Source organism: Sciurus vulgaris, assembly GCF_902686455.1.
Source record: "Sciurus vulgaris genome assembly, chromosome: 8".
Lineage (NCBI taxonomy): Eukaryota > Metazoa > Chordata > Mammalia > Rodentia > Sciuridae > Sciurus > Sciurus vulgaris.
This window is the reverse complement of record NC_136468.1, coordinates 65,166,065-65,192,653: the sequence shown is the minus strand read 5'-3', so window position 1 is coordinate 65,192,653 and position 26,589 is coordinate 65,166,065. Positions and strand designations below refer to the sequence as shown.

Here is a 26,589-nt window from a genome sequence, read left to right as displayed (position 1 = left end):
AAACATGTGCATCTATCAAATCCAACCATTCTTTTTCCACCCTATTCCCCACCCCTACAACCTTCCTAGCCTCTAGTAATGATGATTCTTACATTCAGGTTGACTTTTTTTTAACTTCCATATATTAGAAAGAACATGTGGGTACTTGTGTTTTTGTGTCTGACTTATTTCAATTAATGTAATATCCTTCAGTTAAATCAATTTTGCTGCAAATAATATTTCATGCTCTTTATTTTGATTGTTGTTCTTTTTAGATATACATGACAGAATATACTTTGACATATTATACATACATGTAGCATGTCTTATTCTAATTAGGATCCCATGCTTGTGGTTGTATATGATGTGGAGATTCACTGTGGTGTATTCATATGTGGACATAGGAAAGTTATTTCCAGTTCATTTCACTGTCTTTCCTATTCTTCACCCGCCTCCGCTTGTGTGTGTTAACATTCACATATCAGAGAGAACGTTTGGACCTTTGTTTCTTGGGGATTAACTTATTTTGCTTAGCACAGTAGTCTCCAGACCCATCCATTTACCAGCAAAAGTCATAAAGTCATTCTTTTTATTTTTTTATTAAAAATCATAAATTTACATAGGGCAATGTTTGATTCATTCTGTTATTTTTTCCCTTTCCCCCCTCCCCTCCCACTCCTCTTTTCCCTCTATACAGTCCTTCCTTCCTCCATTCTTACCACCCTCCTTATCCCTAACCCTAAACCTAACCCTAACCCTAATGCTAACCCCTCCTACCCCCCATTATATGTCCTAATCTGCTTATCAGCGAGATCATTTGTCCGTTAGTTTTTGAGACTGGCTTATCTCACTTAGCATGATATCCTCCAATTTCATCCATTTGACTGCAAATGCCATAATTTTATCATTCTTCATGGCAGAGTAATATTCCATTATATATATATATGCCACACTTTCTTTATCCATTCATCAATTGAAGGCCATCTAGGTTGGTTCCGCAATCTGGCTATAGTGAATTGAGCAGCTATAAACATTGATGTGGCTGTATCTCTGTGGTATGCTGATTTTAAGTCCTTTGGGTATAGGCCAAGGAGTGGGATAGCTGGGACAAATGGTGGTTCCATTCCAAGCTTTCTGAGGAATCTCCATACTGCTTTCCACAGTGGCTGCACTAATTTGCAACCCCACCGGCAATGTATGAGTGTACCTTTTTCCCCACATCCTCGCCAACACCTATTGTTGCTTGTGTTCTTGATAATCGCCAACCTAATTGGGATGAGATGAAATCTTAGGGTAGTTTTGTATTGCATTTCTCTTATTACTAGAGATGTTGAACATTTTTTCATATATCTGTTGATTGCTTTGTTCATCTCCTTCTGTGAAGTGTCTGTTCATTTCCTTAGCCCATTTGTCGATTGGATTATTTGTATTCTTGGTGTAGAGTTTTTTGAGTTCTTTATAGATTCTGGAAATTAGCGCTCTATCTGAAGTATGAGTGGCAAAGATATTCTCCCACTCTGTAGGCTCTCTCTTCACACTACTGATAGTTTCCTTTGCTGAGAGAAAGCTTTTTAGTTTGAATCTATCCCAGTTGTTGATTCTTGCTTTTATTTCTTGTGCTATGGGAGTCCTGTTAAGGAAGTCTGCTCCTAAGCCAACAAGTTGAAGGTTTGGACCTACTTTTTCTTCTATAAGATGCAGGGTCTCTGGTCTGATTCCAAGGTCCTTGATCTATTTTGAGTTGAGTTTTGTGGAAGGTGAGAGATAGGGGTTTAATTTCATTCTGTTGCATATGGTTTTCCAGTTTTCCCAGCACCATTTGTTGAAGAGGCTATCTTTTCTCCATTGCATATTTTTGGCCTCTTTGTCTAGTATGAGAAAATTGTATTTATTTGGGTTTGTGTCCATGTACTGTACTCTGTACCATTGATCTACCTTGCTATTTTGGTAACAAAATGATGCTGTTTTGTTACTATGGCTTTGTAATAGAGTTGAAGATCTGGTATTGCGATACCCCCTGTTTTGCTCTTTCTACTGAGGATTGCTTTAGCTATTCTGGGTTTCTTATTCTTCCAGATGAATTTCAAACTTGCTTGCTCTATTTCTGTAAGGTACATCATTGGGATTTTAATTGGAATTGCATTGAATCTGTATAGCACTTTTGGTAGTATGGCCATTTTGACAATATTAATTCTGCCTATCCAAGAACATGGAAGATCGTTCCATCTTCTAAGGTTTTCTTTAATTTCTTTCTTTAGTGTTCTGTAGTTCTCATTGTAGAGGTCTTTCATCTCTTTTGTGAGATTGATTCCCAAGTATTTTAATTTTTTCGATGCTATTGTGAATGGGGTGGTTTTCCTAATTTCTCTTTCTGAAGATTCATCACTTATGTATAAAAATGCGTTGGATTTATGAGCATTGATCTTGTAACCTGCTACTTTACTGAATTCACTTATGAGTTCTAAGAGTTTTCTGGTGGAATTTCCAGGTTCCTCTAAATATATAATCATGTCATCAGCGAACAGGGATAGTTTGAGTTCTTCTTTTCCAATTCGTATCCCTTTAATTTCTTTGGTTTGTCTAATTGCTCTGGCTAGAGTCTCAGGAATGATGTTGAATAGAAGAGGTGAAAGAGGGCATTCCTGTCTTGTTCCAGTTTTTAGGGGGAATGCTTTCAGTTTTTCACCACTTAGAATGATATTGGCCATGGGCTTAGCATAGATGGCCTTTACAATGTTAAGGAATGTTCCCACTACCCCAATTATTTCTAGTGTTTTGAGCATGAAGGGATGCTGTATTTTATCAAATGCTTTTTCTGCATCTATTGAAATTATCATGTGATTCTTAACTTTTAGTCTGTAGATATGGTGAATTACATTTATTGATTTCCGGATGTTGAACCAACCTTGCATCCCGGGGATGAAACCCACTTGATCATGGTGCACTATCTTTTTAATATATTTTTGTATGTGATTTGCTAAAATTTTGTTGAGAGTTTTTGCATCGATGTTCATTAAGGATATTGGTCTTGAAATTTTCTTTCCTCGATGTGTCTCTGTCTGGTTTAGGTATCAGGATGATATTGGCTTCATAGAACGAGTTTGGGAGGGTTCCCTTCTCTTCTATTTTATGGAATACTTTGAGAAGAATTGGAATGAGCTCTTCTTTAAAGGTTTTGTAGAACTCAGCTGAGAACCCATCTGGTCCCAGACTTTTCTTTGTTGGTAGGCTTTTGATGACCTCTTCTATTTCATTGCTTGAAATTGATTTATTTAAGTTGTGTATGTCCTCCTCCTTCAGTTTAGGTAATTCATATGTCTCTAGAAACTTGTTGATGTCTTCGAGGTTTTCTGTTTTGTTGGAGTATAGATTTTCAAAATAGCTTCTAATTATGTTTTGTATTTCACTGGTGTCTGTTGTGATATTTCCTTGTTCATTCCGAATTTTAGTAATTTGAGTTTTCTCCCTCTTTCTCTTTGTTAATGTGGCTAAGGGTTTATCAATTTAGTTTATTTTTTCAAAGAACCAATTATTTATTTTGTTAATTTTTCCGATTGTTTCTTTTGTTTCAATTTTGTTGATTTCGGCTCTGATTTTAACTATTTCCTGTCTTCTACTACTTTTGGTGTTGGTCTGCTCTTCTTTTTCTGGGGCTTTGAGCTGTAATGTTAAGTCGTTTATTTGTTGATTTCTACTTCTTTTGTTGAATGCGCCCCATGAGATAAATCTTCCTCTCAGTACTGCTTTCATAGTATCCCAGAGGTTTTGATATGATGTGTCTTTGTTCTCATTTACTTCTAAGAATTTGTTTATTTCCCTCCTGATGTCTTCTGTTATCCATTCATCATATAATAGTGTATTATTTAATCTCCAAGTATTGGAGAAGTTTCTGTTTTTTATTCTGTCATTTATTTCTAATTTCAATCCATTATGATCTGATAGAGTACAAGGTAGTATCTCTATCTTCTTGTGTTTGCTAACAGTAGCTTTGTGGCATAAGACATGGTTTATTTTAGAGAAGGATCCATGTGCTGCTGAGAAGAAAGTGTGTTCGTTCTTTGTTGGATGGTATATTCTATATAAGTCGGTGAACTCTAAATTGTTGATGTGTTTTTGAGATCTATGGTTTCTTTATTCAATTTTTGTTTGGATGATCTATCCAGCGGTGAGAGAGGTGTGTTAAAATCGCCTAGTATTATTGTTTTGTGGTCTATTTGATTTCTGGATTTAAGAAGGATTTGTTTGACGTACATGGATGAGCCAATGTTCAGGGCATAGATATTTATGATTGTTATGTCTTGCTGATTTATGCTTTCCTTAAGCAGTATGTAATGTCCTTCTTTATCCTTTCTGACTAGTTTTGGTTTGAAGTCCACATTATCTGAAATGAGGATGGATACTCCAGCTTTTTTGCTGTGTCCATGTACATGGTATGTTTTTTCCCATCCTTTCACCTTTAGTCTGTGGGTATCTCTTTCTATGAGATGAGTCTCTTGCAGGCAGCATATTGTTGGATTTTTCTTTTTAATCCATTCTGCCAGTCTCTGTCTTTTGATTGATGAGTTCAGGCCATTAACATTCAGGGTTATTATTGTGATATGATTTGTATTCCCAGGCATTTGACTCATTTTGTTTTTTGACATGATTTGGTTTCCCCTTTATTTGGCTATTCCTTTAGGCTAGTTCCTCCCGTTGCTGATTTGCATCATTGTTTTTCATCTCTTCCTCATGGAATATTTTGCTGAGAATGTTCTGTAATGCTGGCTTTCTTTTGTAAATTCCTTGAGCTTTTGTTTATCATGGAAATATCTTATTTCATCGTCAAATCTGAAAGTAAGTTTTGCTGGGTATAAGATTCTTGGTTGGCATCTGTTTTCTTTCAGGGCTTGGTAAATGTTGTTCCAGGCCCTTCTAGCTTTTAGGATCTAGATTGAAAAATCTGCTGATATTCTTATTGGTTTCCCCCTGAATGTAATTTGCTTCTTTTCTCTCGCGGCCTTTAAAATTCTGTCTTTATTTTGTATGTTAGGTATTTTCATAATAATGTGCCTTGGTGTGGGTCTGTTGTAATTTTGTGTATTTGGAGTCCTATAAGCCTCTTGTACTTGGTTTTCCATTTCATTCTTCAGATTTGGGAAGTTTTCTGATATTATTTCATTGAATAGATTGTTCATTCCTTTGGTTTGTTTCTCTAAGCCTTCCTCAATCCCAATAATTCTTAAATTTGGCCTTTTCATGATATCCCATAATTCTTGTAGATTCTGTTCATGATTTCTTACCATCTTTTCTGTTTGGTCAACCTTGTTTTCGAGATTAAATATTTTGTCTTCAATATCTGAGGTTCTGTCTTCCAGGTGTTCTACCCTATTGGTTATGCTTTCTATGGAGTTTTTAACTTGGTTTATTGTTTCCTTCATTTCAAGGATTTCTGTTTGTTTTTTTTTTCAGTGTCTCTAACTCTTTATTGAAATGATCTCTTGCTTCCTGTGTTTGCTCCTTTAACTGTTCATTGGTGCGATCATTTAATGCCTGCATTTGCTCTTTCACCTCCTCCTTCAATGCCTGCATTTGCTCTTTCATCTCCTCGTTTGCTTCCTTGATTATTTTAATTATGTACATTCTGAACTCCCTTTCTGACATTTCTTCTGCTGTGCTGTCATTGGGTTTTATTGATATAGTATCTAGGTTTGTTTGGGACATTTTCTTCCCTTGTTTTCTCATATTGGTCAGATGTCAGTGGGACTCTGTGATATTGCAGATTTCCTCTATTTGCTTATAGTGTCCCTGTAGATCTCCAGTGTATCACCTCCCAGTCTTCAGTAGCCTGAAGTCTTGGAGTAACTTGATAATGCAGTACTTTGAAGAAAGCTGTCCCTAGCCTGCTACTGGTTCCAGGGCTTGGAGCTGGCTCTGTGTGGAAAGGCTCTCACTGGGGGGCCTGCTCCGAGAATCTGGCCATGTGGGAGGAGCCCACTGCTGGAGTGCCCAGGGCTGCCTGGAGAAGACTCTAGCTGCCCTGCCCTACTCTAATAAGCTGCCCGAATCCGGGCCTGCCGCCTGGGCCGAGCTTCACCAGATGGGGGAGACTCACCCCATGATTCTATTTTAGTCCAAGTTTCTCAATGCCTCCCCTTCTTGAATCCCGGGTTCTGGAGCGACTGGAGGTGCAGTCACCCTCTAGTCCGCCATCTTGGATCACCCCGTTGAAAAAGCCTGTGGGCTGGAGTGGGGCAGGGCCGCCTGGAGAGGTCTCTGGCTGCCCTGCCCTGATCCCAGAGGCTCCTTGTGGGTCGGAGGTCTCCGCTGGCTTGGGGACTTGTGGCTGGCTCTGTGTAGAAAGGTTCTCACTGTGCAGTCTGCTCTGAGAAGCTAGCCTAAAAAGGCACTTCCTGCTGGAGGGAGCCGGGCTGCTTGGGGAAGTCCCTGGCTGCCCTGTCCTGGTCTCTGAAGCAGCGTGTGGGTGGGCCAGAGCTGGCCCCTTGCTGGCTCAGGGACTTGGAGCTGGTTGCGTGCAGAAAGGCTCTCACTGGGGGGCCTGCTCCAAGAAGCTGGAGTATCTGGCCCTGTGGGAGGAGCCCACTGCTGGAGTGCTCAGGGTTGCCTAGGGGAGACTCTAGCTGCTCTGCCCTACCCTAATAAGCTGCCCAAATCCGGGCCTGCCACCCGGGCCGAGCTTCACTGGGTGGGGGAGACTCACCCCGTGGTTCCATTTTAGTCTAAGTCTCTCAATGCCTTCCTTTCTTGAATCCTGGGTTCTGGAGCGACTGGAGATGCAGTCACCTTCTAATCTGCCATCTTGGATCCCATTCTTTTTATTTGACAGAGTAATGTTCCATTTCTTTATCCATTCATCTGTTGAAGGCAATCTAGGCTGGTTTCATAGATTAGGTATTGTGAGTTGAGCTGCTGTAAACATTGATGTGACTGTGTCATTGTAGTGTGCTGATTTTAACTTTTTTGGGTACATACCAAGGAGTGGTATAACCAGGTCAAATAGTGGTTCCATTACTGGTTTTTGGAGGAATCTCCATACGGCTTTCCAGAGTGGTTGCACCAATTAGCAACCCAACAGTAAGGTATGAGTGTAACATATTCCCCACATCCTCATCAACCTATTTGTTCCTTGAATTCTCAATAATTGCTATTTTGATTGGAGTGGGATGAAATCTCAGTGTAGTTTTAATTTGTACTTCTCTAATTGCTAACGATGTTGAACATTTTTTCATGTATTTGTTGACCAAGTGTATTTCTTCTGTGAAGTGCCTGTTCAGTTCCTCTGTCCATTTGTTGATTGTATTATAAGGGGGTTTTTATTGTTAAGTTTTTTGGATTATAAATTCTGGAGATTAATGCTCTACTGAGGTGCAGGTGGCAAAAATTTTCTCCCATCTGTAGGCTCTCTCTTCATGTCCTTCATTGTTTCCTTTGCTGTAAAGAAGCTTTTTAGTTTGAATCCATCCAATTTATTGATTCTTGATTTTACTTCTTGTGCTTTAGGCTTCTTACTGAGAAAGGTTAGTTCCTAAACCAACAAGATGGAGAGTTGGGCCTAAGTTTTCTTCTGGTAAGCACAGGGTCTCTGGTCTAATGCTTATGTTCTTGATCCACTTTGAGTTGAGTCTTGTGTAGAGTGAAAGATAGGGATTAAATTTCATTCTGCTATACACCAATTTCCAGTTTTCCCAGCACCATTTGTTGAACAGGCTATCTTTTCTCCCACATATGTTTTTGGCACCTTTGTCTAATATGAGATAACTATATTTATGTGGGTTTATCTTTGCATCTTCTATTCTGTTCCATTGGTCTGCATGTCTGTTTTGGTGCCAGGACAATGCTGGTTTTGTTACTATAGCTCTGTTGTGTAATTTAAAGTCTGGTATTATGATGCCTCCTGCTTTACTTTTCTCACTAAGGATTTCTTTGGCAATTCTGGGTCTCTTATTTTTCAAAATGAATTTTATGATTGCTTTTTCTATTTCTATGAAGAATGTCATCAGAACCGTAATAGGAATCTGTATAACGCTTTTGGTAGTATTGCCATTTTGACAATATTAATTCGGTCTGTCCAAGAACCTGGGAGATCTTTCCATCTTTTAAGGTCTTCTTCAATTTCTTTCTTTAGTGTTCTGTAGTTTTTTCATTGTAGAGGTCTTTCACCTCTTTTGTTGGAATGATTCACAAGTATTTTTTTTTTTTTTAGGTTATTGTGAATGAGGTAGTTTTTCTGATTTCTCTTTCAAAGGATTTATCACTGATGTATAAAAATGCATTAGATTTATGGGTGTTGATTTTATATCTTGCTATTTTGCTGAAAACATTTATGAGTTCTAGAAGTTTTCTGGTGGAATCTTTGGATCTTCTAAATATAGAATCATGTCATCAGCAAATAGTCCAAGTTCTTCTTTTCCTATTCATATTCCTTTAATTTCTTTCTTCTGTTTAATTGCTCTGGCTAGAGTGTCTAGGACTATGTTGAATGTGAAAGAGGGCTTCTCTCCCTTGTTCTAGTTTTGAGAGGGAATGCTTTCAAGTTTCCTCTATTTAAAATGATGTTGGCCTTGGGCTTAGCGTAGATAGCTTTTACAATGTTCAGGTATGTTCCTAGTATCCCTAGTTTTTATAGTGTTTTGGACATGAAGGGCTGCTGAATTTTCCCAAATGCTTTCTCTGCATCTATTGAGATGATCATATGATTCTTATCTTTAAGTCTATTGATGTAATGAATTATGTTTATTGATTTCCATATGTTGAAGCAACCTTTATCCTTGGGATGAACCCCACTTGATCATGGTGCACTATCTTTTTTAATATGCTTTTGTAGGTGATTTTCCAGTACTTTATTAAGAATTTTTACATTTATGTTCATCAGGGATATTGATTTGAAGTGGTCTTTCCTCGATGTGTCTTTGTCTGGTCTTGATATTGGGGTGATACAAGCGTCATAGAATGAGTTCGGAAGGATTCTTTCCTTTTCCGTTTCATGGAATCATTTGAGGAGGACTGGTGTTGGTTCTTCTTTGAAGGCCCTGTAGAACTGGACTGAGAAACTGTCTGGTCCTGGGCTTTTCTTTGTTGGTAGGCTTTTGATGGCATCTTCAACTTTATTGCTTGAAACTGATGTTTAAATTTTCTATGTCCTGCTACAAATTGTGTAGAAATTTGTCAATGCCTTCAAGATTTTCTATTTCATTGGAGTATAAATTTTCAAAATAGTTCGTGGTTATCATCTGTATTCCAGTAGTATCTGTGGTGGTATTTCTTTTTTCATCAAAACTTTAGTAATTTGAGTTTTTTTTTTTTTTTTTTTTTCCTTCTCTTGGTCAGCTTGGCTAAGGGTTTATCAATTTTATTTATTTATTTTTTCAAAGAAGCATCTTTTTGTTTTGTTGATTATTTTGAATTTTTGTTTCAATTTAATTGATTTTGGCTCTGATTTTAATTATTTCCTCTCTTCTGCTTTTGTTGTTGATTTGTTCTTTTCCTAGGGCCTTAAGATGTAATGTAAATTTATTTATTGGTGACTTTCTATTCTTTTAATGAATGAGCTCAATGAAATGAACTTTCCTCTCAGGATTGCCTTCATAGTGTCCCAGAGATTTTGATATTTTATGCTGCTATTCTCGTTTCCTCTAAGTATTTTTTTAAATTTTATTTCTGATTTCTTCTGCTATCCATTGGTCATTCAGTAGCATATGATTTAGTCTCCAGGTGTTAGAGTAGCATCTATTTTTTATTTTATCATTGATTTCTAATTTCATTCCATTATGTTCTGATAAAATGCAAGGTATTATCTCTATTTTGTTGTATTTGCTAAGAGTTGCCTTGTGGTGTAAGATATTATCTGTTTTAGAGAAGGATCCATATGCTGCTGAGAAGAAAGCGTATTCAGTCATTGATGGATGACATATTCTATATATGTCTATTAAGTCTCAATGGTTAATTATATTTTTTAGTTCTATAGCTTATTTATTTAATTTTTGTTTGGAGGATCTATCCAGTGATGAGGGAGGCATGTTAAAGTCATCCAGTATTATTGTGTTGTAATCTATTTGATTCTTGAAACTGAGAAAGGTTTGTTTGATATATGTAGATGCTTCGTTTACAATTGTTCTGTCTTGTTGATGTATAATTCCATTAAGCAATATGAAATGCCCTTCTACCTTCTCATTAACTTTGGCCCGAAGTCTACTTTATCTGATATGAGGATAGAAATTTCTGCTTGTTTACATGATCCATGTAACTGATATGTTTTTCCCATCCTTTTACCTTTAGTCTGTGGATGTCTATGCCTATGAAGTGAATCTCTTGGAAACAGCATATTGTTGGGTCATTTTTTAATCCAATCTGCCAGTCTATGCCTTTGATGAGTTTTGGCCATTTACTTTTGATATTATTGTTGAGATATGATTTTTATTCCCTATTTGAATTAGTTTCCCCTTTGATTATTCTTCCATTCCTTTACTGGTTTTTACTTTTACTTTTTATTTCTTCTTCATGGAGTATTTTATTGATTATGTTTTGTGATGCAGGTTTTCTACTTGTGAATTCTTTTAACTTTTGTTTATCATGGAAAATTTTTATTTCATTGTCAATTCTGAAGCTTAAATTTACTAGGTATAGTATTTTTGGCTGGCATCTATTTTCTTTCAGAGCTGATTATATATTATTCCACAAACTCCTAGCTTTTAAGGTCTGAGTTGAGAAAACAGCTGAGATCTCAACTGGATAACCTCGAAATGTGACCTGTGATATTCCTCTACCTAGTCTTTAAAATTTTATCTTTATTCTGTGTGATAGGCATATTCATAATAATGTGCCTTGATGTGGGTCTATTGTAATAACCTCGAAATGTGACCTGTGATATTCCTCTACCTAGTCTTTAAAATTTTATCTTTATTCTGTGTGATAGGCATATTCATAATAATGTGCCTTGATGTGGGTCTATTGTAATTTTGTATATTCAGGGTTCTATAAGCCTCCTGTATTTGATTTTCCACTTCATTCTTAGTGTTTGGGGAATTTTCTTTGTCATTAAAAAATTTGTGTATTATTTTGGTTTGTATCTCTGAGATATCATCTATCCTGATAAGTCTTATATTCGCAGTCTTTTCACGTTATCCCATGTTTCTTAGAAGTTCTGTTCATGATCTCTTAACATCTTTTCTCCATAGTCATATTTATTTTCAAGATTATATATTTTATCTATATTGCCTGAAATGCTATCTTCCAAGTGGTCTGATCTAGCAGTCTGCTGATGATGCTTTCCATTGAATTTTTAATTTGATTTATTGATTCCTTCATTTCAAGGATTTCTGCTTGATTTTTTTTTTAGAATCTCTATCTCTTTGTTCAGCTAATCTTTCCCTTTCTGTGTTTTCTCTCTGATTTCACTCTTTACATTGTCCTTTACCTCACAGGTTTGTTTAACTATGAACTTTCTAAATCCTTCTCTGTCATTTCTTCCACTGTGTTGTTGATAGATTCTGTTATTGAAGTATTTTGGTTTGTTTGGGGTAGTTTGTTCCCTTGGTTTTTCATGTTGTTTGTGTGTCTATCCATATAACAGTTTGGATCTGAGGCAGTAGAATTTCTACCCTGTGGATTTATAATGTCTCTGAAGGGTACCAGTGCCTCACATTTTAGGGGAAGATAATAACAACCATCAATGCAAACAATATAGAACATTAAACCAAGTATTTCCTACTATGTCAGCTACAATGTTAATTGTAACAATAAACAGAAATGATGTGATCAGTTATTGCCCTCAATAAAAATAGTAAGTTTGCTAAAGGGTTTACAGTTTTGAATGGTGAACTGTGGGGGAACAGAAAAGATGTAGGATGTGATGACTATGAGGGAGGAGGAGAGAAAATAGAAGTTTAAAAAATAGAACAGTGAAAGCGAGAACAATAGAATTTGACTCTTAATAGAAAAAAGAGAGAATCAAGGGAAACATAAGTGATTTATATATATATATATATATATATATATATATATTTATATATATATATAAATACAAACTGAAATATACTAATCAAACATCTTTACCCTCTAAAGGCTGAGCCATGAAAAACAACTGCCTTCAAAAAATGCTAGAAATGAGAAAAAAGAGACAAATATGTATGTGTCCATGAACCATTCAGCTCACAATTAAACAGAAAAAAGAAGAAAAAGAGTTCTCATGAAAAGTTAAAGAATTGTTTCTGCTGGAGTTCAAAAAATTCTCAGTTTCCCTTCTCAGCAGTGTTAGGTGGGGTGGGATGAAGTGTGATGTCTGCTCCACCCTCAGGGTGGGGTCGAAGGAGTGTGAGAGGACATCTCATAGGCAGAGCTCCTGTAGGTGGGGTTTAGGCCTAGGTAGGCTCCAGGTTCTTCATTGACTCACAGTTGGTCTTAAGACTTTAAATCGGCACACCTCCGGGGTCCAGTAGTTGCTGGTCCATGCTGGGAGATTGCATGCCAGGAATCTCCCCTGGGTTTCACTTCTAGAGCACAGGAGGTGATCATTTGTCCCCTCCATGGTCCATGGTGCCTTCATTTCCAGGTCCCTAGGGTTCAGTCTCCAAACTCAGTCACTCCCACTCCCGACCTCTTGAATTCCTGGCTGGGTATGGCCCTACCAGCTGGTCCTGCAAGGGAGGAGTCAAGGGAGGGGGCCTGCCTTTCACGTGCAGCCTGCCTTTCACTTTAGTACAGCAGTGTCTTTGATCTCTGATCTCTCCATACCCAGACATGCCATAGGCCTCCTAAAAATGCCGTATCCCTCCACTGTGCTTGTGGTTGGACTGCTCCAGTTAGTACTGGAAGTGGTATGGGAGATTTCTTTCTTATTATTTTATTATATCCAGCCTCCTGAGTTCCCGATCTGCTTTTAATGTCCAGTTTTAAATTCTAGTAAAGTTCCTCTGTTTTTTTTTTTGTTTTTTTTTTTTAATTCACCCACCTTACTGAGAAGCTGCCTATCTTTTTCTTGGTTTCACACCATGGAGAAGCCAGGAAAGTGACCTCCTATATTCCACCATCTTCAAAATCTAGGGATATTTCATTCTTTATGGCTGAGTAATATTCCTTTGTGTATATATACTGTATTTTCTTTATCCATTCATATGTCAGTGGACACCTGAGCTGATTTCACATCTTGGCTATTGTGAATGGTGCCATAATAAACATGGTATACAGGTTTCTTTTTGATATGCTGATTTCATTTTTTTGGATATATACCTAGATATCAGATATTCTTTGGATATTATATACAAGCTAGATCATATGGTAGACCTGTTTTTAGTTTTTTGAAAAACCTCCTTACCATTCCCCATAATAGCTATATGTTATGGTTTAGATATTAGGTGTTTCCCAGAAGTTCCTGTGTGAAAAGTTTAGAGGTGAAATGAATAGGGTGAGTTTTAACCTAATCAGTGCATTAATCTCCTCATAGGAATGAACTGGTTGGTAACTATAAACAGATATAGTGTGGGTTCAGGAGGTAGGTCATGGGGGGCATGCCTTTAGGGTATGTGATTGTCCTTGGTGAGCAGAGCACTCTTTCTGCCTCCTATTTTCATGTCCTGAGCTGCTTTCTTCCACCATGATGTTCTCTTACACCTTGGGCCCAGAGCAATGGAGTCAGCCACCTATGAATTGCTCTGAAACCATGAGCCCCCAAATAAATCTTTCTTCCTCTAATTGTTCTTATTGAATCTTTTGGTCACAGCAGCAAAAAAACTGACTAAAACACTATGCTAATTTACATTTTCACCAACAGTGTGTAAGAGTTCCTTTTTCTCAACAGCATTTGTTATTTTTTGGTTTTGATAATGGGGTGAGATAGTGGCTCACTGAAGTTTTGATTTGCATTTCCCTAATGGCTAATTGAACATTTTATCGTATATTTGTTGGTCATTTGTACTTCTTTTGAGAAGTACCTATTCAGATTATTGGCCCATTTTTAAATTGGACTACTTTGGGGTTTTATTGTTGTTCTTCTTGAATTCCTTAGATATTCCTTTTATTAACTCTCTCTGAGACAAATAGCTAGCAGATATTTTCTCCCATTTTGTAGGTTGTCCCTTCTCTCTGTTGTTTCCTTTGCATTTGTTGTTTCCTGTTACATTTGATGTAAATTTTCACTTTTGTTTCCTGTACTTTTTGGGTCCTACCCAGAAAGTCATTGCCTGTACCAATGTCTTGAAGTATTTCCTCTATACTGGTGGTTTCAGAGTTTCAGGTCGTACATTTAGACTTTGATCTGTCTTGGGTCCATTTTTGTACAGGGTAAGAGATAGCAGTAAGTTCCAATCTTCTACATGTACTCACATTTTCTTTTCATTGATTGGTTGATGGACACTTGGATTGGTTCCATTTTTTGGCTATTGTGAGCAATGCTGCTAGGAACCTTGGTGTGCAAATCCCTGCTTTCCTTTTTATGTGTCCTGCGTATACTCAAAAGTACACTTGCTAGATCAGATAGTGATTCCATGTTTAATTTTTTGAAGAAAACACCATATGTTTTCCATAGCTGCAACATTTTGTAATCTTACCAGGTGATGCAAAAGGGTTTCAATTTCCTCACATCCTTGCCAAGACTTAGTTTTTTCTTCTATGTATATGTAAAATTTCCATCCTGATGAGTGTGAAGTATTATTTCATTGTGCTTTTTATTTGCATTTCCTTGATTAGTAATGTTGAACATTTTTTCACACTTGTTGGCCATGTGTATGTCTTTGAAAAGATGTCTTATTCAGTTCCTTAGTCCATTATGAATTGATCTATTTGAGTTTCTTGTTGAATGTAATACTACTTTTAACTTTTTAGAATATTTCTTTCAAAATTTATAAGCATAAATTATATATGAATTTATTTACATAGATATTCACATACATTTATATATATATTTACATGTATGTCTAATTTTGTATATAAATATATCCATTCGGGGGGATGAAGAGGGAGAGAAGAATGGAGGAACTTTAGATTATGTAGAAGGAAATGAGAGGGGGGGATATGAAAAATGATGGAATGAGACAGACATCATTACCCTATGTACATGTATGATTACACAAATGGTGTGAATCTACATTGTGCACAACCATAGAAATGAAAAGATGTACCCCTTTGTGTACAATGAATCAAAATGCAGTCTGTAAAAAATTAAAAGATAAATTTAAAAAAAATATATATATATCCATTCATGCATATCTGTGTAGTTTTGTAAAAATTAGACCACCTTTTAATAGCTTTTACTCTTTTAATTGTGAGGTGTACACATATATCAAACTATCCAAAATATAAAATATGATTCAGATCAATACTCAAGTAACCCCCACCTGGTTGAAGACCAAACAGTGGTAGCTCCCAGAAATACCCCCCATGTCTCCTCACTCATCCTGAAGTAATTACTGTTCTGGCTTTTATGTCCATCTTTTTCTTGTTTTCTCAGTTTTACCACCTAAATATGAATTCCTATGCATCATACCTTTGCTTATCTTTAAACTTGATGTAAATAGAATCACATGGAATACATTCTATAGTGTTTGGATTTTTTCACTTTACATTATTTTTGTGAGGGCCATCATATTATTGAGTATATTTTTCTATTGTATGCTTATGCCTCTATATCTATTATATTTCCAATGGACATTGGGATTGTTTCTGATTTTCCATTCATTATAAATAACACTACTTGAATATTCCTGTACAAGTCTCCTGATATAAGTGTGCATGCCTCCTTGTGGGGTATTTACCAAGAAATTAATTGCTTCATTATAGGGTTTGTGTTTCTTTTACTTTAAGAGAAATTTTCATTGTCTTTCCAATAAATCTAATAGCTCCACATTCTGGGCACTGGTACTATCAGTTGTATATTATTTTATAGCTAGTGTTTTTCCATGGCAGTTAAACTACATCTACATAATCACTTTTAGCAAGTGCATAGTGAAAAGTAACATTATAGTTTATTTAACCAGTCCCTTATTAGAGAATAATTATATTTTCAAATTTTCACTGCCATAATCAATACCTTTTGTTTTTATAAAGATATGCAAAAATATGTATATAAACATACATATATATTCATATACAAAACACACATTTCACTGGGCGGTTGTAGATTATTTCCTTAACGTGAAATTCCAAAAGTGAAATTCATAAACTCAAAAAAACTTAAGGCACTTTTTAAAAAACTGATTGCACATATTCTACTTTAAAAAAAAAGCCTAAATATTTAAATCCTCACCCAAAGTGTACATGTTCATTTTCTCTCACACATTCAGTAAAACAGAGTATTATCATCATTATAAAACTCTTCCAAGAGTGTATGCCAAAAACAACTAATTTCTTTCATTTTAACTTCCTGGATTATGAATGAGATTAGGTAATAATTATTAGTCATTTGGATATAGTTTTAGTGACTTACATTTTCATGACATCTCTTCTATTGTGTTTTTCATTTGGATTTGTAAAACATTTTTTATACATTTGTATTATTGATACTTTGTATTTCAAGTGTTTGCCTTTTTTTTTCAAGTTTGACTTTTTTTTTTTTTTTTTTTTTTTTTTTTTTTTTTTTTTTGGTACCAGGGATTGAACTCAGGGGCACTCAACCATGAAGCCACATCCCCAGCCCTATTTTTGTATTTTTAATTTAGAGACAGGATCTCACTGAGTTGCTTAGTGCCTCACTTTTGCTGAGACTGGCTTTGAACTTGAGAACCTCCTGCCTCAGCCTCCCAAGCTGCTGGGATTACAGGCATGCACCACCATGCCCGGCTCAAGTTTGACTTTTGATTTGTAATTGTAGTATTGATTTGTCAACATCTTGGGTATTGCATTTTTGTATTAATATTTTCCTTATGTTTTCTTTCTAATATTACAATCGGATAAATACCCATGTTGTCCTTCATGTTTTTCATTTTATTTTTTATACTGACATAGAATTATATATATTGACCATGTATAGAACATTGATTTGAAATATAAATACATGGTAGAATGAATAACTCTGGTTAATTAACATATGTATTACCTTACACAGTTTTTTTTAAAAATTTTTTCAGTTGTAGGTAGACACCTTTATTTTTATTTATTTATTTTTATGTGGTGCTGAGGATGGAACCCAGGGCCTCACATGCACTAGGGAAGTGCTCTCTCACTGAGTCACAACCACAGCCCCCTTACACTGTTTTGTGATGAGAATAGGTTATATCCACTCTTGGCATTTTTTTTAGTAATACAGTGTATCATTATCTGTGGTCACCATGTTGCACATTAGAGCTCTAGAAGTTATTTCTCCTATCTAACTGAAATTTTGTATCTTTTGACCAACAGCTTTTCAGTCCCTGCCCCCAACCACCCCAGGCTCTGGTAATACTCTATTTCTATGGGATAAACATTTTTTAAATTTCCATATGAATGAGATCATGCAGTTTTGACGTTCTATGCCTGGCTTATTTCACTTATATCATACAGGCTCATACATTGTGCAAATGACAGCATACCCACCTTTTGTAGGCTGAATAATATTCTGTTGTGTATATAAACCACATTTTCTTTATCCATTCATCCACTGATGGACACATAGGTTTATTTCACATCTTGGCTATTGCAAAAAGTACTGCAACAAACATGCTAATTCTCTGTACCCATTTCATTTTTAATAAGATATTTGAGTATAATGCAGTCATGAATTCCATTTTTCCCTACTTTGACTAAAATAGCACATTTTAATATATGTTGAATTTACACAAACAACTTTTACAAAAATTGTTTCTGAGCTTTCTATATGGTTACAATGATAGGCTCCCCATTCTGGTGCTACTTTTGTTATTTTTAAGTATCATATCTACAATACGTCTTAAATCTGAAAAGGAAAATTCACACATCACTTTTTATTTCAAAATCTCAACTTATTATTCCACTGCTCCTTGTAATTATTTTTATGTTCCCCAAATCCTAGTGATTAATTTGAGAAAATTGACTTCTATCAAAGTATTTTTTGTTATCCTGGGATATTTGTTCAAATTTTTGGCATGTTTTCCTATATGCTTTTGTAGTTTTCTCTATACAAATCTCACATTTCATGTTGTGTTTACTTCCATATTTTTATCTTACCCTTTGCTGTTGTGAATGAAATCTTTTCTTTGTTTTCAAACTTGCTATTTTTATCAAATAGGAGAGCTGTATTTTTGTGTGTGTTATATATGGTCATCATAGTGCACCATAATATTAATTATTTTATATTTTTCATGTAGGCACAAATAGTGGCTATTTGTCTTCCTTCCCCACATGTGTATATTATTTCTTATCTAAGTACCTTGGTAAACATTTCCTGAATCATGTCCTGTGAGCACCTTTTCTTATTTTTTATTATAACAGGAATTCTCCTTTTAGCCTACATAACAGGAGACAGAGTAGTATAGTAGAAATTTTTATTTAAAAAAACTGGATCAATTTCCCCTGTTTTCCTAGTTTAGATTTTGCTTACTTCATTCTGTATTTCCTTTACATTCATGGATGCTTATTTCATAGTCTTGATCCAGGTCACATTTAAATTTCTTACTTTTTAATTTTTTTTGCAAGTATGCTTTTTAGGTGATGCCATGAACTTTCATCAAAAAGCAAATATGCTAGTCATCTCCCCTTTGGTGATGTCTCCCACCATTGATGATTCTTGTCTAGATCCATTAATTGATTGGGGAGTACAAAATGACAATCTTAATGCTATGATTTCATTTTCATTTATTAAGTAGAACCCCTCTGAAAAGAGACACTTCCTATTAACTATTTGATTGCCCACAGACAGAGTTCTTGTAGGAAAAGCATGTTAAATGTTTGATTCATTCCCTTGATTTTTCTGTTTTCAAAATTCTTAATTGATTAATCTCCTCTAGAGGTAAGTGAGTCCCCTGCCACCCATTTACATATTATGAACTTGCATATTTAAACTTATTTATTCCAGCCACTTGAGGTTATTATCTTTGACAGTCAACCTGACCCATTTCTGGTTGTCTTTGCTAGCTGTTTTGCTTTCTGGTGTGACAAGAGGTTCAATGCTCATTTGCTTCCATGTTCCAAACCTGGAACCAGCCACTTATCCTAAAGAGCCCTGTTTCTTTTAGTGGAGAATGGTACTTGGAGACTAGAATCTGGGAGCTAGAAGTACTAATTATTGCTGGAGTGCTCATTATACTATATCTTTTTAATTAACAGAACTGGGAAATAAATTTTAAAAAATAAAATACCTTTTGAAACTGCCAATTCAAAGTCAATGACACAGCAAATTTACTTAAACTCTTTAATATTATATATGTGTTTCTTTTGTACCCATTAAAATCCTGGTTTTCAATGACACTAAGAAAATTACTCATTCTCTTTATTCCATATTGGACACATAACTTTTTCAGAATAATGCCACCACCAATGATGTGATTATAGAAAGCAGTTTCAGGGGGTTATGAAAAATGAAATGAGATAGACATCATTACCCTATGTACATGTATGATTACATGAATGGTATGAATCTACATTGTGCACAACCATAGAAACAAAATGGTGTACCCCATTTGTGTACAATGAATCAAAATGCAGTCTCTAAAAATTTAAAAAAAAAATTGTGTCAGGAAAATGATGGTTTTTACAGGTTTTCTGATTTTTTTTAAAAAATTTATAGTTATAGATGGATAGTATATCTTTATTTTATTTATTTTTATGTGGTGCTGAGGATCTAACCCAGTGCCTCACACATGCTAGGCAAGTGCTCTACCACTGAGCCACAACCCCAGCCCCCCTATATAAGATTTAAAGTAAAATTGGAATGGTTCCTCTCTGTGCAGTGATATACCAACTTGATACACAGTTATGTTTCATTTATTTTGTTTCCAAATTTTCACATTTGCTTTTTAGTTTTATACAGTGTTATAGTATTCTAGATCATAATAAGGTATGTTCATAAATAAAGTCTGTTCAAGGAATTCTAGCTTCTATCCCTAGCTCCTCTGCCCTGTTCCCTCCCTCTCCTATACAACTCTAAAGGTTTATCCTTTATATTTGTGAAGGTCTTTCTTTATTCATAGTATAGCTCCTGGAATTTAGGAAGGTTTGTGCTTTTCTTATAATTATTATTTTTATACTTATACTTTTATATAATACCTCCTCTTTTTAAAAAGTTAATTTTGGCTAGTGTCTCTTGGTTTCATACTCTCAGTTAAATTAGCTAACACATCTTCTTCCCCCTGCCCTTAGTATCCAATGTTAATTTGACATACTGTTCTCGTATGAACATCATCTATCCCCAAATGATCTCTTATGCCTGCCAAACTGAACTACTAAAGTTCTCTAAATGTGTTTAATGCTGTCTCCATGCCATCAGTAAAATCTTAAAAACTCATTTCCGGGTATCTTGAACTCACTTAAAATTGAGTAATGGAATAGAATTGTGGTCAAATCCCTGCAAGCCTTTGGCCAGCTTTGTGACCTTGCTCAAGTTTCCTAACCATCATGAAATTTGATTTATTTCTACAAGTTTTGAATTATAATGACCATTTCATAGTGGTGTTGTGAGGATTAAATGGCATAACACATAAAGCACCTAAAATAACACATGATAGATATATAGTGATCTCAATAAAAAAAAAGTAGTGGTTGATATTTTATTTAAAGAGATACAAGAGGTGAATTATTAATCTGTACTTTTTATGCATTTATATGATAAATATTTGTTGAATTATTCATTTCTGGAATTTTTCATTCATTTAGTAAATATTTATGGAGTGACTTCTATTTCCTAGGTACTTGTGTGTAGTCTTATTGTTCAAATATTTGTGAGTTCCACATGGGCTGATCTGAGGGGATATAATGGTGAAAAAAGTGGACATAGTCCCTACCTTAATGAAACTGTCTGTCTTCCATCTTAACAGAAGTCAAGAACTTGTGCGGTTTTTGAATAAGTTATTTTCATCCCCATAATGCCCTTCTGAGGATCCCCAGTATGCTAGTGCTTGGCTTGCCTGGAAATGATTTTCTCATTTGACTATATGACTGGTTTTTCACTTCCTTTTTGGCTCAAATATTTTCTAAAATAATAACTTCTAGGTGTAGTTATTCAGAATTTATCTGCACTTCCCTTAAAAATTATAATTTATTTTTCTGTCAGTTTATAAAGTATAGCACTGAAGAGATCATTAGCTGCAAGGATGTTTGTAGATAAGGCAAAGTCCTCTATTTCAACTGTGTTTCCTGTTTTTCAGCACCAACAAAATTTAGCTTGACCCACACCTTTGCTCACAGCGTCTTTCTAATTAATCTCTTGTAGTTATTTGTTCTTGTTGTTGTCGTTGTTGTTCCATGGTATATTTTTATTGAATTGAAAATACATGTCAATATCCAAGTAGCAAAATATTTCAATATAAATAGTTATTCAGTATTTAAATTAATAAAGCATCAGACTTATGTTTATAATCCTTTGAATAAAATTATGGAAAAACAGCAAGAAAATCCCTAAAGTGTTAAAGCATTAAATCCAAAACTTCAGTTGATGCAGTCATACAGCCTTAAGCTCAGGTAGATGTGGAGGTAAGCAAGGGAGAACATACTAACCAGAGGATTAAGACATTGTGAAAAGTTTACACTAGAATTTTAGAAATGGAGCCATGCTTTCAATTAGTTGAATGATATTTTTCTAGCTAACTAGCTAACACAATCCCAATCTCAAATGCTTACAAAGTCCATAAAATAACATAGAAAAGTGAAAACAGACTAGGTCTTAGTATATGGTGCGGACATCGGATGAGTGGAGCAATAAGAGGCAGCCTCTTTTGGTACCTGTGAAAGTCAATTTGTGTTAAATACCAATTGATGATTACAATGTTGGAATATGAACCTAGTGTCCTCAAGTGTAACAATTTTTAAATTGAAGCTACGAATTTTTAAATGTTGATAATGAATTTTTTAATTAAAAAAAAAAAAGTGCATACTGAAAACATCTGCCGAAAACTCTGCTACTAATTTGTGATCTCTGGTGCAAAATATACTAATATGGCATGGATCAAGGTCCCTCTTATGTATTTTAAAAGATTTAAATGCCTTTTCATGATATAGAAATCTGTAAAAATGTTTATATATCCTTAAACAGTTATAACCACTCAGTAGTAACTGGAAATGTGGCATTTCCATGAAATGAAGCTATTTGTGTTTGCCAGAAAACACATTAAAATATTTTGTAATAGTCAACTTAGTGAACTAGAAACAGCTGTGCTTGGAGATGTGCTTGCTAAATCTATTTAAAATTTTTTTTTGTTTCTACTTTGCTTGAGTATGAAAGTTGGTATTGAGTAAAAAAAGTTTTACATTATATTAGAGATATTATATGGTTTTCCCTGCTTTTTCTGAAATTAAGATAAGCTAAAGAACCATTCATGTCTCTACCATAAAAAACAAATTTCTTGGAAAAATACTAATTTCTGAATATCCCACCCTTTTCTGAGAAAATTACAGGATAATCTGTTGTGTAATTGCCATGGGTAATAACTATTTTCTGTTACAAGTGAATTGCAGTATTAAAAGAAATTTATAAGGCAGCCAACTAGTTCATATTAGTATATAAACTAAAAGATGCTGAATATGATAGGTTTAAATGTAACTCGTTATAATACCCAATGAATTATTTTAGAATTCTATTATCTTGCTCACTAAGAAGTATTTGTTGGTACTCAAATATTTCAGGCATCGAATTTTCTGCTTTACTCAGGAATTTTAACCTTTCTGATTCTTAAGTTTGTCCTACCTATATACTGAAGTTATTTGTACCAAGTAACCATGGGCTTAGTTATATATCTTTGGACAGGTATATCATGTTGAGTTATCCCTGGAAAGCAAACTTTCAGGAGAAAATATTTGATGAGTGTTCTATTCAGAGGCTCTTAATATTCCACTCTAAATGGTATGGGGAGTGTATAATTTACATACTACCAATCAATTCATAAATCTCCCACAGTCAGTATCAGCTTGATGTCCTTTTCCCTTTGCTCACACACAGGTGCAGATACACACCTTTCAGGCTGTTGATGTTGCTTCTGTGACTGAGTTTTGAATTTTTTAAAATTTGTCCTAATTAGTTATACATGACAGTAGTATGTACTTATGCATTTGATAGATCATACATAAATGGAGTATAATTTCTCATTTTTCTGATTATACATATGGTAGGATCACATCAGTAATGCAGTCATATATGTACCATGAGGTAATAATATCTATCCTTCTTATCCCCATACCCCTTCCCCTACCTTCACTTCCCTCTACCTAATCTAAAGTAACTTTATTCTTCCCTAGCGCGCCCCCCCAACCAATTGTGAATTAGCATCTGCATATCAGAGAAAACATTCAGCCTTTGGTTTTTTGGGTTTGGCTTATTTTGCTTAGCATGATATTCTCCAACTCTACCCATTTACCAGCAAATGTGTTATGGTTTGGATGTGCGGTGTCCCTAAAAGCTCAAATGTGAGACAATGTAGGAAGGTTCAGAGGAGAAATGACTGGGTTGTTAGGGTCTTAACCCAATCAGTGAATTAATCCCTGATGGGATTAATTGAAGGGTAGGGTATGACTGGAGGATGTGGGAATTGGGGCATGGCTATGGGGTATATATTTTGTATCTGGAGAGTGGAGTGTCTCTCTCTCTCTCTCTCTGCTTTCTGATAATGTAAGCTGTTCCCCCTGCCACACTCTTCTGCCATAATGTTCAGCATCACCTTGAACCCTGATGAATGGAGCCAGCTGTTTATGGATTGAGACCTCTGAAACTGTGAGCCCTCAAATAAAATTTTCCTCCTTTAAAGTGTTCTGGTCAGATCATTTAGTCACAGCAGTGAAAGAGCTAAGACAAAATGCCATAATTTCATTCTTCTTTAAAGCTGAGTAATATTCCATTGTGTATATATACCACATTTTCTTTATCCATTCATCTGTTGAAGGGCATCTAGGTTGGTTCCATAGTTTAGCTATTGTGAATTGAGCTGCTATAAACATTGATGTGGCTGCATTACTGTAGTATGCTGATTTTAAGTCCTTTGGGTATAAACTGAGGAGTGGGATAGCTGGGTCAAACAGTAGTTCCATTCCAAGTTTTTTAAGGAATCTCCATACTGCTTTCCAGAGTGGTTACCCCAATTTGCAGTCTCACCAGCAATGTATGAGTGTACCTTTTTCCCCACAACCTCACCAACACTTATTGTTGCTTGCATTCTTGATAATTGCTGTTCTGACTATAGTGAGATGAAATCGTAGACTAGTTTTAATTTGCATTTCTCTAATTGCTAGAGATGTTAAACATTTTTTCATATATTTGTTGATCAATTGTATATCTTCTGTGAAGTGCCTTTTCAGTTCCTTAGTGCATTTATTGATTGGGTTATTTGCTTTTTTAGTGTTCAGTTTTTTTGAGTTTTTTATGTATACTAGAGATTAATGCTGTATCTGATGTGTGTGTGGTAAAGATTTTCTCCCATTCTGTAGGTTCTCTGTTCATGTTCTTGTTTCCTTTGCAGTGAAGAAGCTTTTTAGTTTGATACCATCTCATTTATTGATTCTTGATTTTATTTCTTGTGCTTTAGGAGTCCTGTTAAGGAAGTCAGTTTCTAAGCTGACATAATGAAGATTTGGGCCCACTTTTCCTTCAATTAGCCACAGGGTCTCTGGTCTAATGCCTATGTCCTTGATCCACTTTGAGTTGAGTTTTGTGCAGGGTGAAAAACAAGGGTTTAATTTCATTCTGCTACTTATGGAGTTCAGTTTTCCCAGGACCATTTATTAAACAGGCTATCTTTTCTCCAATGTGTGTTTTGGGCACCTTTCTCTAGTATGAGATAACTGTATTTATGTGGGTTTATCTCTGTCTTCTATTCTGTACCATTGGTCTACATGTCTGTTTTGGTGCCAGTGCCATGCTGTTTGTTTTACTATAGCTCTCTAGTGTAGTTTAAGATCTGGTATTGTGATGCCTCCTGCTTCACTTTTCTCACTAAGGATTGCTTTCGCTATTCTGGGTCTCTTATTTTTCCAAATGAATTTCATGATTGCTTTTTCTATTTCTATGAAGAATGACATTGGGATTTTAATAGGAATGGCATTAAATCTGTAAAGTGCTTTTGGGAAGAATGTCCATCTTGACAGTATTAATTCAGCCTATCCAAGAACATGAGAGAGCTTTCCATCTTCTAAGGTCTTCTTTAATTTCTTTCTTTAGTCTTCTCTAGTTTTCATTGTAGAGGTCTTTCACCTCTTTTGTTGGATTGATTCACAAGTATTTTATTTTTTGAGGTTATTGTGAATGGGGTAGTTTTCCTGATTTCACTTTCAGAGGATTTATCACTGATGTATAAAAATGCATTAGATTTATGGGTGTTGATTTTATATCCTGCTATTTTGCAGAAAACATTTATGAGTTCTAGAAGTTTTCTGGTGAAATTTTTTGGATCTTCTAAATACAGAACCAAGTCATTAGCAAATAGTCATAGTTTTGAGTTCTTCTTTTCCTACTCATATTCCTTTCATCTAATTGTTCTGGCTACAGTTTCCAGGACTTTGTTGAATAAAAGTGGTGAAAGAGGGCTTCCCTCCCTTGTTCTAGTTTTGAGATGGAATGTTTTCAAGTTTTCTCCATTTAGAATGATGTTGGCCTTGGGCTTAGCATAGATAGTTTTTACAATGTTAAGGTGTATTCCCACTATCCCTAGTTTTTCTAGTGTTTTGGACATGAAGGGCTGCTGAATTTTGTCAAATACTTTCTCTGCATCTATTGAGATGATCATATGATTCTTGTCTTTAAGTCTATTGATGTGATGAATTACATTTATTTATTTCTATATGAACCCCACTTGATCATGGTGCACTATCTTTCTAATATGTTTTTGTATGTGATTTGCCAGAATTTTATTAAGAATTTTTGCATTTATGTTCATCAGGGATATTGGTCTGAAGTGTTCTTTCCTTGATGTGTCTTTGTCTGGTCTAGGTATTAGGGTAACACAAGCTTCATAGAATGAGTTCGGAAGGATTCTTTCCTTTTCTGTTTCATGGAATAATTGAGGAGGATTGGTTTTAATCCTTCTTTTTGAAGGTCTTGTAGAACTGGGCTGAGAAACTGGTCCTGGACTTTCATTGGATGGTAGGCTTTTGATGGCATTTTTTGTTTCATTTAAGCCTCTATTTGTGTGGTAATAATTTTAGTGAATAAATTGAATGGCTTCTATACATGAGCAATAAATTATCTAAAATATGAAATTGAGGGAAATTTTTATTTACAATAGCTTCAAAAAAAAAAATACTTGGGAATGAATTTAACAAAAAGTCATTGCTGATCCGAATATGCTGCCAGGATTTAAAACCCCCCTAGAAGAGAATTAGCGTGAGTGGAAATCAAACATTTCCATTTCTGTTCTCAAGTTCCATTTTATAGTATCAATGCAGAAGCTAAAGTTGCAACTTTCAGTTTTTGTTCTTTTTTTGAAGACCACTTCTGTGCAGCAGTTAAAGGCAAGGCATCATTGTCCATCACAGGCTGCCTGCTAGGAGGGAAGTGGCGGGCACTCCTAGTCACCTCCGTGCTAAATACATTGTTAC

At 35.3% G+C, this 26,589-nt stretch overlaps 1 protein-coding gene across 5 annotated transcripts in view; it reads left to right on the top strand.

The window, feature by feature from the left end:
- The window catches only part of CCDC146 (coiled-coil domain containing 146), a 175,249-nt gene that overhangs the window by 80,305 nt on the left and 68,355 nt on the right, over positions 1-26,589 (top strand). The window lies entirely within an intron of this gene.